Source organism: Hyla sarda, chromosome 8, assembly GCF_029499605.1.
Source record: "Hyla sarda isolate aHylSar1 chromosome 8, aHylSar1.hap1, whole genome shotgun sequence".
In the NCBI taxonomy this organism is placed as follows: domain Eukaryota; kingdom Metazoa; phylum Chordata; class Amphibia; order Anura; family Hylidae; genus Hyla; species Hyla sarda.
This window is the reverse complement of record NC_079196.1, coordinates 32,037,468-32,050,283: the sequence shown is the minus strand read 5'-3', so window position 1 is coordinate 32,050,283 and position 12,816 is coordinate 32,037,468. Positions and strand designations below refer to the sequence as shown.

The 12,816-nt window shown below is 39.4% G+C and overlaps 1 protein-coding gene across 1 annotated transcript in view; it reads right to left on the bottom strand.

The window, feature by feature from the left end:
• The window catches only part of LYPD6 (LY6/PLAUR domain containing 6), a 107,053-nt gene extending 96,934 nt beyond the window's left edge, over positions 1–10,119 (bottom strand). The window contains exon 1 of the mRNA XM_056535356.1: positions 10,085–10,119. The gene's annotated coding sequence lies outside the window, so the exon portion shown is untranslated. The remainder of the gene's footprint in view (positions 1–10,084) is intronic.
• Positions 10,120–12,816: the final 2,697 nt, after the last annotated feature.

Below are 12,816 nucleotides of genomic sequence, written 5' to 3'. Positions count from 1 at the left end.
ACCATATGGGCCTTTTTTGGGGGATCAAAACGCTGCTTCTGCTCCAGATATTTAGGCATATACACACATAGGGGGAGATTTATCAAAACCTGTCCAGAGGAAACGTTTCTGAGTTGCCCATAGCAACCAATCAGATCACTACTTTCATTTTGCAGAGGTCTTTTCAAAAATGAAAGCAGCGATCTGATTGGTTGCTATGGGCAACTCAGCACCTTCTCCTCTAGACAGGTTTTGATAAATCTCCCCTATAGAGCAGAATTGGCAGTGTAAGAAGGTCCCATAGCCGGAGATACTAATCTAACATACCTATCATTTCTCCTTTGATGAGGCTGAGTCTGTAACCTTCCTGCTCGGACATGTCTGCCGCTATATATTGTGTCCTGACATTACTGACATATACATTACAGTGTCATCCTGTAATAAGTCAACTTTACCTAAAATGACTTATATTGTTCTCTATGACAGGATATCACAGAATGATGTTATTTGTGAACTGATCCGGAACATTCTCAGTTCTTTATAATAAAGATTTACCAATCGCTATACATTGTTTAGATAGATGCAGGTTATTGCTCCCTGTTATCAGCCAGTTTAGCCTTGGGAGAGCAGGATGACTAAGAGGACGATCTCAGAATGTTATAATAAAGACTCATCAAGCTGATGATTTATCCATTTTATATCTAAAATATAAGAAAGTGTAATTGTGGCCGTCTGGGGTCTCCTCATTCAACTACAGTTTACAAAAAGTTTAAATCCCCAATGACGTTCAAAGATTAATTCTCTATAGAGACAGCACTGTATGCCCCTTCACAGCCACAACTATACTAAAACTACAACACAATATTTTCTAATAAAAAGTTTTAAACTCATATGTCCACGTTTCAACACCATTTTACAAAATATGATAGATAATAGATAGATATGAGATAGATAGATATGAGAGATAGATATGAGAGATAGATAGATAATAGATAGATAGATATGAGAGATAGATATGAGAGATAGATAGATAATAGATAGATAGATATGAGATAGATAGATATGAGAGATAGATAGATAGATATGAGATAGATAGATAGATAGATAGATATGAGATAGATAGATAGATCTGAGATAGATATGAGATAGATAGATAGATAGATAGATAGATAGATAGATAGATAGATATGAGATAGATAGATATGAGATAGAAAGATAGATGGATATGAGATAGATAGATGATAGATAGATATGAGATAGATAGATCTGAGATAGATAGATAGATAGATAGATAGATAGATCTGAGATAGATAGATATATGTGAGATAGATAGATATGAGATAGATAGATAGATATGAGATAGATAGATATGAGATAGATAGATAGATGTGAGATCGATAGATATGAGATAGATAGATATATGGATAGATAGATAGATAGATATCAGATAGATAGATGGATAGATAGATAGATATGAGATAGATAGATATGAGATAGATAGATAGATATGAAAAAGATAGATATGAGATAGATAGATAGATAGATAGATAGATAGATAGATAGGAGAGAGATAGATAGATATGTTGTGTATCAGCACCAAAGGCTGTCCTGTGGGCTGCGGATCTCCTCGGGCATGTCTGCTGCTCCTGTGATGGGCCCACTGTTCTATTGTTTACTGTGTTTGTTGTATTTACCGTATTATGTAATTATAAGTGTACTGTGCCCTTAAGAAAGGGATGCAGAGTAGTCAGGTGACCCTGTCCACCCAATGGGAACCCATAAATTGCCCTGTATATAGTGTGGGGGGGGGGGAGGAGTTGCCACAGTTTAGCTCTGTGGAGAGTTAATGTCTATAGATATGAGATAGATAGATTTCCGCACAGAAATTCCATGGTGTGAACATAGCCTTAATCTCCTACAAGGTTTAGGTAGAGAGATTGTGCAACCCTGGGTACTCTGCTAATAATTCATTAAACAAGCACCGTTCACGAGTCGTAGAATTGCTCTTAGCTTCTCTGACTAATCGAGTAAGATCCTAAATGGGGGACATGGTTATTCTCTATAACCTACAGTATACGGGAAGGGATGGTCTTCATAAGCAACCATATCTCATCTAATCCCTGTTAGATTTGCATGTTAAAGGGATGTTTCTTAGAAAACTATCCCCTATCCACAAGATTTGACAAAACAAGCTGGTCGATAGGTGTCTGGTTCTGACTGCTTGGGTGTGCACCACACATCCTGGGCGTGCGCTCTATTGATTGTCCCCCCATAACTGGAGCACTGACTGTGCATGTACTCTGTACTCTATTAATGTGGGGGAAATTTTCCTTCTAGTGAACGATGGGGGTCCCAGTGGTTGTGACCCACCGATCCGCTTGTTATTCACTATCACTATCCTGTTTATGCTATAAATGCATGATAGGTGTGTGAACTGCCATACAAATACCAGCTATTAGGGCAATGTTAGTCCAATGACCCCTGTTTACCAGCTCCCATCTAGAATCTTGACTTTTATACAAAGATCCTCTTATGAAACTTCCATCACACAAGTGCCGCCACTTCTCCATTGAACTCAATTAATCATGTGACAGCCAGGAAGCTATGAACATTCTCCCAGTCGGTGAAAACCCTGTAAAAGTCCTGTGCCTATGCCATAAATACTTAAAGGGGTACTACGCTGCTCAGCTATGATCTCACCACAGCTTGTGAGATCATAGCCCCGCCCCCTCATGACGTCACACCCTGCCCCCTCAATGCAAGTTTATGGGAGGGGGCGTGACGGCTGTCACGGCCCCTCCCATAGACTTGCAATGAGGGACGGGACGTGACATTACGAGGGGGTGGAGCTATGACATCACGAGCAGGGCTGTGGAGTCGGTAGATAAATGTTCCGACTCCGACTCCACAGTTTTTTGCACTTCCGACTCCCCTGTATTAATATGCGAATGTATTTATAAACACTTAGGGGGAGATTTATCAAATCCTTTTTGTGTGCTGATCTGCTGCTGAAGATAGGGCAGTGGGAGGATCCAGGAAGGGGCATTTATTATAAAACATGATTTCCCTAGTAGAATCCCATAGTCATTTTTTAAGTTTAAGCTAACAATCGGAGTTTACAAGTTTTTATAGCCTTAGCTGAATGGCAGCAGTTTTTTCAATGGTTTACAGCTTCAGTCTTGAACTATTGACCCTCCATTCCCTTCACTTATACAAGTGTCTCTAGTCCTACAAAAACCATATTTACTTACTCCATTATCAGTGAGAGGCTAGGTTACCAATGGGTTCCCTGTAACCGCAGAACACAACTCTATGGAAAGTATGAGTATTGCCGCTCCTAATTGTGCAATGCGTTCCATATAATGAAGCAGAAAAGCATGCTTCTTCACGGTCACTTACTGTGTTCGTTTTGCGGTTACGTGAGGCACTGCATGCATTGGTCTTTATTCTTACAGTAGAGAAGTCATTAATTATAACTTTTTGTGAATTGGGACATTTAAACTCCAATCTAAATTTAGTAGGAGTTGGAGTCGGTGCATTGTTTGAAGACTCCGACTCCAGCTACCCAAAATTTCATCCGACTCCTCGACTCCGACTCCACAGCCCTGAGCTCCCGGCGCCAGCTCCAGCGTTCAGAACAGTTCACTCCAAACGCTGAGCAGCATAGTACCCCTTTAAATTGGAAACATCCTAATATCTTTTTAGTGAAAAAATTTAATTAAAAATGTTCACACCCAGATCACTAGAAACAAACACTTAACTAGCCTGCTACATTTCCCCTCGATTTAGGATGCATTGTCATACAGTAACCACAGATCACACACATTGTTTCACTTAGAACAAAAAGCTAAGCGCATTATGGATGACCGGAGGGCATTACATACATTTAGTTAAGTAAACCCCGCTCTCTGACTATGTATTTGTGTGTAACGTGTAAATTCCAAGTCATTATTCTTTCTTCGCTAACCAAAGGCCCTGGTGTAATTACTCTCCTAAATCCCATATAATCGTACGTATCTCCAGGTTTACCTTCCTGACTAATCCTCGGCTCCAGGCAAGTCAGATAAAATGGACTCGGGTTTTAGCTCTAATGAACGTCAGTATGGACATCCCACAGCACAACCGAGGGGGAACTGGAGACGCAGGTTCCACCACTCACAGGATCATCATGGTGCGGACTGACGACATTTATTCATAAATTCAGGTTTTAAACAAACTGTGGCCCTGGGCAAAGTTAAAAGTGGGGCTCCAAATACCAAACAGCTGGTGTGCAGAATACTGCAGTGCAAGGACCAATATTACCCACAATACCATTATACAAAGCCCAAATAATACCGCCATATAATGACCATAATAATTACCACCACATACTGACTGAATCATTTCATCATAATGCTACTGTATAAAAACTGCTATATACGGTGTCCATTTTAGGATATCGTCAGTCCTCAGCCGTACCTCTGTCCTTCGTCAGACGAAACAGCGTCCCGCCTCCTCCCTCGTACCAATCTCCGTCAGGTGTCAGCCGCAACTCCCTCCTCCCTCCTTTGTTATCCTAAAGTCTCTCATCCAAAACTCTGTCATCCTAAAGTCTCTCATCCAAAACTCTGTCATCCTAAAGTCTCTCATCCAAAACTCTGTCATCCCTCAGACAAAAAGCCTTCCTGCCGTGAAGAGCCAGTGTCGGCTCTCTGCTATACGGGTTCTGCTGTACATGCTATACAGTGCTGTGCAGCTTCGGCTCTGCTATGCGTCTGAGGGAGAATAGTCTGAGGCATGACGGCGTTTTGGATGAGGGACTTCCGGATGAGGGAGTTGTGGCTGAAGGATGACAGCGATTGGTGTGAGGGAGGAGGCAGGACGCCATTTCGCCTGACGGAGGAAGGAGTTGCGGCTGATGACTGACGGCGATTCGTCCGAGAGAGAAGGTGGGAACGCCGTTTCACCTGACGGAGGACAGAGGTACGGCTGACGACTGACACCGTAGCTATAGAAGGACCAATATTATCAATTATACCACCATACGGGGCCTAGATGATACTGTCACACGATGAACACAATATTGACCATCGCATAGAGAGTGAATCATTTCACCATACTTTTACTGAATAAAAATCCACTATAAAAAGACTAAGGGCCTATTCACACAACGGAATTTCCCCTTGCGGAATTCTGCCTCAAACGAAAGCCCGTAGACTTCTATGGGATTCCGCACTCCCATTGACACTTCTGAAATTCCGCTTGCGGAATTTCAGAAGTGTCAATGGGAGTACGGAATCCCATAGAAGTCTATGGACTTTCATTTGAGGCAGAATTCCGCAAGGGGAAATTCTGCAAGTGAATAGGCCCTAAGGCTGCAGTCAGATTAGGATCTGTGGAACATAGTTTTAAAACAAATGGGCTAAAATCATATACTAAAAAAACTCATCAATGCATCTAAAAAATTATATATATATAAGTTTTTGTCTGATTAAAATTTTTTCCCAGGTTGCAATGCGGCCGAGACCTGACTCACTAGTCAGCTGATGACAGGGAGCCTGTCTGCTTCAATGTGTGGAGCGATCGCTTGGTGGGAGAGAGATCAATCTGCAACTAATACAACAGCTGTAGGCACCCTGATTGAAAACCACAGGTCTTTTGAATGGATGCAGCTCATTTATGTTTCAATGAGTGGGGTGGCTGATGTGTGGGAGGGATGAAAATGGAATTATGGGATTTGTAGGCAAAAAAAAAACTCAAACAGGAAATACCAGTTCACAAAAAGCTAGCCACAGTATCATGGTAATCTCACAACATAGCCATTTAGCCCCAAGACAAGCGCAGATCCTTCCTAAGCATGTCCATTACTGTCTGCCAGGTACATACTAAAATCACCTTATGGTGGAGAACCCCTTTAAATTCAATATGATTTACAGAGACAATAATGTTAAAAATATCATATAAAATTGAAATCTGTTTTTTGAATCGAAAAAAACGAAAAAAAAAATTGTGGTCAACCACGATATTCCAACCAAATAATCAGGCGGAAACGTAGATGGACCAAAGTGGGTGCATGTGTTGGATATGATTTGATCTATAGATGCAATTCTATTAAGAATATGTGCAGAGATAAGTAGATCAGCTCAATGAGGTGTTGTAACTATGCTGTCATTTTGTATTTAATTATATCTGTTTTATATTATGCACTTTTATGTTTGTATTTATGGCATTTCACTTTGTTTTGTAGTATAAGGGGTTAAGTGTTTCGACTCAGGTGGTTCCACCCCTCTCTTGGATCACTTCCCCTATATATAAGATGACTGTGTCTTGTAAGTTTATATGACTAAGGGCAGTTTACGCCTGAAACGCGTCATTATGCATTCCTGTACCTGTGTTTTGGATTTTATACAATAAAGGGACCTTTCTGCAATTTCCACGCTGGCTCATCCTTATCCTTCTCTATTAAGAATAGCATCGTACAAACTGGATACAGTTATTGACCAAAACTCACTATACAAAGCCCAATATTACCAACAATACCATTATACTAGGCCCACATAATTCTGACACATATTATGAGCATAAATTTTAAAGGGGTACTCCGGTGGAAAACAATTTATTTTAAATTAACTGGTGCCTGAAAGTTAAACAGATTTGTAAATTACTTCTATTAAAAAAAAATCTTAATCCTTCCAGTACTTATCCGCTGCTGTATACTACAGAGAAAGATATTTTCTTTTTGAATTTCTTTTCTGTCTGACCACAGTGCTCTCTGCTGACACCTCTGTCCATGTCAGGAACTGTCCAGAGTACAAGAAAATCCCCATAGCAAACCTCTCCTGCTCCGGACAGTTCCTAAAATGGACAGAGGTGTCAGTAGAGAGCACTGTGGTCAGACAGAAGTCATTTACAAATCTGTTTAACTTTCTGACACCAGTTGATTTAAAATAAACTGTTTTCCACCGGAGTACCCCTTTAACACCACACATACTGACTAATTTCTTTTTTTATATAACTGTTTATTTTTATATTTTATAAACAATTTTTCATTTTAACAGTAAGGGAATCAAAAAAGAAAAAACAGACATTGAAAACAAATAAAAAGAAAATATATCGGTATTATCTGAATCCGAACCAATAAGTTGTTAGTCCTATAATTGTATAATTCACTCAGATATGTCTTGTAATCATAACTTTCAGTTTCATGAAAGTACACATCTAATTACAATAAGGAATAAGATTTGGCATATCACTATATGATACAGCAAGGTTGCCATGTGATGATGCCTTTCAAAATTAGTAACAGTATTCATGCAACCTAACCAATATTCTCTATAACGTTAATAAAGAATATATTGTATACGCAAATAGAAGTGTAATCCTCTCTATCATTTATAACAAGATTTATAATGGACTGGGGATAAAAGAATTATAAGATGACATATTTTGGCTAAAATGTGGTTCAGAGAAAGGAGAAAGAAAAAAAAAAGTGGGGTAAAGATAACAGTAGAAAAATTATAGTTAGAAAGAAAGACAAATTAAAGAAATAAGATATTATAATGAAAAGTATATGCAAGCTCATGTGACAGTATCCGGACCTCCTCTGCCTCACCGGGGGATGGTATAAAGCCGTCCCAGTCCTTCCATATATTGTTAAAATGGGTAAGTCTATTTTCAGAAATCGCTGATAAATATTCCATTCGTCTGACCTCAAGGATTCTATCAGTAAGTGATTGAGCTGATGGGGGTTCGGATTTTTTCCAATTTTGGGCGAATAAACATTTAGCTGCGGTAAGTATGTAATGGAAAAGCCTAAGTTTATGTTTTCTTACACCTGGAGGTGGGACGTTCAGAATATAAGTAAGAGGACATAAGGGAATATGTATCCCTACAGTCTTCGCTACCAGAGATTGAACTTCCAGCCAATAATGGCGAAGGGATTGACAATCCCAAAATATATGTGGCAGGGTTCCGGAAACCGAGCCACATCGCCAACATCTTGACGATACCTGTGGGTAAAAACGGTTCAGCACATCTGGTGTATGGTACCAATGGAAGAGAATCTTGTATTGATTCTCTTTGTGCGTTATACACGAAGAGGAATTCGCAGCTTGGACCCATATATTCCGCCAAGTAGACATAGGAAGTGAGTTCCCTAAATAATCCTCCCATTTCTTCATGTAGTTGTGTTTCGGGTTGTCTCGGTATATTATGGAATTCAATATGTTATAAATGGTTGAGATTAATCCCTTTGTAGATACTTCCCCCCTACATTGTGTCTCAAAAAGAGTTGGTTTAGAAACAGGGATATCGCTTGTTGGTAAACATGAATGTAGTAAAACGTCCTGATAAAATGTACTGGCAGAATTAGGGAGGTGATGTTTGTCTTTCAAGGTGTGGAAGGGAAGAATTGTCTTCCTTATAGGGTCCACTAAATCCGCTAGGTGAAATAATTTAGCATTTACCCAAGGGGATATCGTATCTATGTCGTCACTGTTAGGAAAGTAAGGATTAAATATGAAAGGAGTCAGTAGTAGTGTTGAGCTGCATAGGCCATATTCGAATTCGCGAATATTCGCGAATATATGGACGAATATTCGTCATATATTCGCGAATATTCGCATATTCGTAATATTCTCGTTTTATTTTCGCATATGCGAATATTCGCGTATGCGAAAATAACATATATACGAAAATTTGCATATAAAAATTAGCATAAGAAAACAATTCGCATATGCGAAAATTTGCACACCAGTCTCACACACTAGTATTAGAGCCTTCTTTACACCACACAAGCTGGAAGCAGAGAGGGGTGTACTGTGAAAAAAAATAAAATAAAATGAACAATATTCATAATTACGAATATATGGCGCTATATTCGCAAATATTCGCGAATTTGCGATATTCACGAATAAAATTCGTATTGCGAATATTCGCGAGCAACACTAGTCAGTAGAGAGTTAGACGATTTTAGGGAATATTTAGTGTTGGCTAGTTCCCAAATCTTCAAAGTTGCTCTCATAGGACCTAGTAGATACTGAGTAATTTCACTGTTACTGAATAAAATCCACTATACAAAGGTCAATATTATTATCACTATGACTTTTGTGTGGTAATGAGAGATGAGTAGGAAGCCTTGATTTATCTTTCAGGTGCAGTGTGGATCGTTCTGGGGTAAAAAGTAATTTTTGGCAAATTAATTTATGAATTTAGGAAGGAAAGTTGCTTGATACGACAATAACCATTTAAGTCGAGCTTGTACATAAATGAAAGAATTGAGACAAATAGCTGTCAGCCAGATGTGTTCAGCCCACAGCTATTGAAGATGTATGAGCAGCATAGAAAAGATGCTTTTTATAGAAACAGCATAAGGCTAGGTTCACACTACGGAATTTGTGCCTGTTATTCCACTTTGAACTTACTAAAATGTATAGTGTAGTGAATGGGTTTCCGTTCACAAATTCACACTTCAGAATTTGTGAACGGAAAATCCGCTTGAAAATTCCCGCCTGAAGAATGGTGTTGCGCATTCTTCAGGCGGAAATACTCGCGGAACACATTACAGTCTATTGGAGACTACAGTGTCTGCGTGGTCCTAGCGCCCGCAGATTCAGTCAGCGCTGGCCGCACCCGGAATCTCTGGGCGGAAACTTTCTGCCCGGAGATTCCGCAGTGTGAACCTAGCCTAAGGGTCTAATCAGTGGCGTGCCAAGGGGGAGGGGTGAGGGGGGCAGCCCGCCCCGCGTGCCACTCACAAGGGGGGTGTACAAGAGTGGCGCTATTTGTAAATTCTTACATCCCTTATAACTTATTACTCCATCTAATAAAATAATTATTATTCATATGACTTTGAACTATTTTTATAACTAATATAATATACATATATAATACAGGAATTTAGGTGCACTACTGTGGTAGATATAAACAGGGCCACCATCAGGGGGTACAGCCAGTACTCCAGTAAGGGGCCCGAGCTCCCAGGAGGCCCGGGCCCCAGCTGCACCCCCTCCAGCAGCCTGCAGCCCCAGTACAGAAGTAGGAGGCTGCTGTATAAAGCTTCCAGGGGCAAACAGAGGAGGCGCTGCTACCAGAGACATTATTTCTTAAAAGCTGTGACACGTTGTACCTGTAATATCAGCGCAGGGGCAGAGCTGACTGTCTGGTACAAGAGCAGAGGAGGAGAGCAGAGAGGACGCCCCGCCCCTCCCCTCACACTATTGGTGGAGCAGGATCACATGATTTGTTTTACCTTCTCCAAGACCCTGACACTCGGTTGCCACTGGTAATTGGAAGACTTCCCATACCTAAGGGAGGCCTCCATTAATCATAGTAAGTTACTTTCTGTAGAATGGAGATGGATAGGGGGGGGGGGGGGAGTTTGTAATTTGGGGATTAGTAGGAGATAAATATGCAATATCTCATGCAACAGCTGGAGGCACCTTGGTTGAAAAACAATGAGATGGTGACTATTTACCTCCATCTCATTGTTTCTCAACCAGGGTGCCCTCAGCTGTTGCAAAACTACAACTCTCACCATATCTTTGGCTGTGTGGGCATGCTGGGAGTTGTAGTTTTGCAACAGCTGGAGGCATCCTATTTGGGAAACACTTTAATATCTATCTATTTATTTATTTATTTATCTATCTATCTATCATCTGTCTTTCTCATATCTATTTATCTATCTCTCTCTCCCCAATAGGGCCCCCACTCACTAGACGCCAGGACTGGTTGCAGCCATATCAATCTATTTATCTATCTATCTATCTATTTATGTATCTCAAATCTATCTATCTATCTATCTATCTATCTAATATCTATCTATCTATCTATCTCATATCTATCTATCTCATATCTATCTCTCATATCTATCTATCTCTATCTATCTACCTATCTATCTATCTATCTCATATCTATCTATCTCATATCTATCTATCTATCTATCTCATATCTATCTATCTATCTATCTATCTCATATCTATCTATCTATCTCATATCCATCTATCTATCTCATATCTATCTATCTCATATCCATCTATCTCATATTTATCTCATATCTATCTATCTATCTATCTATCTATCTATCTACCTATCTATCTATCTCATATCTATCTATCTCATATCTATCTATCTATCTATCTATCTCATATCTATTTATCTATCTCATATCTATCTATCTATCTATCTATCTCATATCCATCTATCTATCTCATATTTATCTCATATCTATCTATCTACCTATCTATCTATCTCATATCTATCTATCTCATATCTATCTATCTCATATCCATCTATCTATCTCATATCTATCTCATATCTATCTCTCATATCTATCTATCTATCTATCTATCTATCTATCTATCTATCTACCTACCTATCTATCTCATATCTATTTATCTATCTCATATCTATCTATCCCATATCTATCTCATATCTATCTATCTATCTCAAATCTATATATATGCTACATGGACTCTGTTCCGGGACTTTTATATAAGGATTTAAGGCGGTAACGTGCAGCTAATACTAAGTGCAATATACACTATGAATATTTGAAGTGCAATAATGAGATTCTATGTGCAGCAATAGAGTGATGGCTTATGTTTATGCAAGTTTATATAAAAAAGGATAACTGCAGAGATACATATTATATCTTACGGCTTTGGAACACAGTAGAGGTGCTTGAATGAATAGACCACTACAGGAGAACTGACAATATTTTGTGGACACTAGAGGTCTGTGTGGTTTTTGTGGATACGGTTATTCCAATATTAATCACATTAGAAATACCTGGTTACGTTGTCCTGGGATACAGACTGCTATATATATAATGCAATACAAGGTGAATATGTGGACGACATGATGGCGGCATTATGAGATATATGCTTTTTTCCTACTATTTTTTATACAGTTTATAGTGAATGAAATAAATGTTATGTTTTAATCCCATAACCTCTTCAGTGCAATAATAATACCCTATGGGAATATTGACTATTTGTTGTGTTTAAACGCAGATCAGTGCCATATATATATATATACACAGCCATGGCCGTAAATGTTGGCACCCCTGAAATTTTTCTAGAAAATTAAGTATTTCTCACAGAAAAGGATTGCAGTAACACATGTTTTGCTATACACATGTTTATTCCCTTTGTGTGTATTGGAACTAAACCAAAAAAGGGAGGAAAAAAAGCAAATTGGACATTATGTCACCAAACTCCAAAAATGGTCTGGACAAAATTATTGGCACCCTTAACTTAATATTTGGTTGCACACCCTTCGGAAAAAATAACTAAAATCAGTGGCTTCCTATAACCATCAATAAGCTTCTTACACCTCTCAGCCGGAATGCTGGACCACTCTTCCTTTACAAACTGCTCCAGGTCTCTTATTGGAAGGCGCCTTTTCCCAACAGCAATTTTAAGATCTCTCCACAGGTGTTCAATGGGATTTAGATCTGGACTCATTGCTGACACTTCAGAACTCTCCAGCGCTTTGTTGCCTCCATTTCTGGTGCTTTTTGACGTATGTTTGGGGTCATTGTCCTGCTGGAAGACTCAAGATCTTGGACACAAACCCAGCTTTCTGACACTGGGCTGTACAATGTGACCCAAAATCCGTTGGTAATCCTCAGATTTCATGATGTCTTGTACACATTCAAGGCCCCCAGTGCCAGAGGCAGCAAAACAACCCCAAAACATCATTGAACCTCCACCACATTTTATGTCTCTGTCCCTGTGTCCTGGGTCTCCTGCTATAGTGTTTCATTTCATTTTAATGCCGACGGATAGTTCGCACTGACACTGATGCTTCCTGAGCCTGCAGGATAATGGCCCTCATTTACTTAGAAAGTCGGGTTGT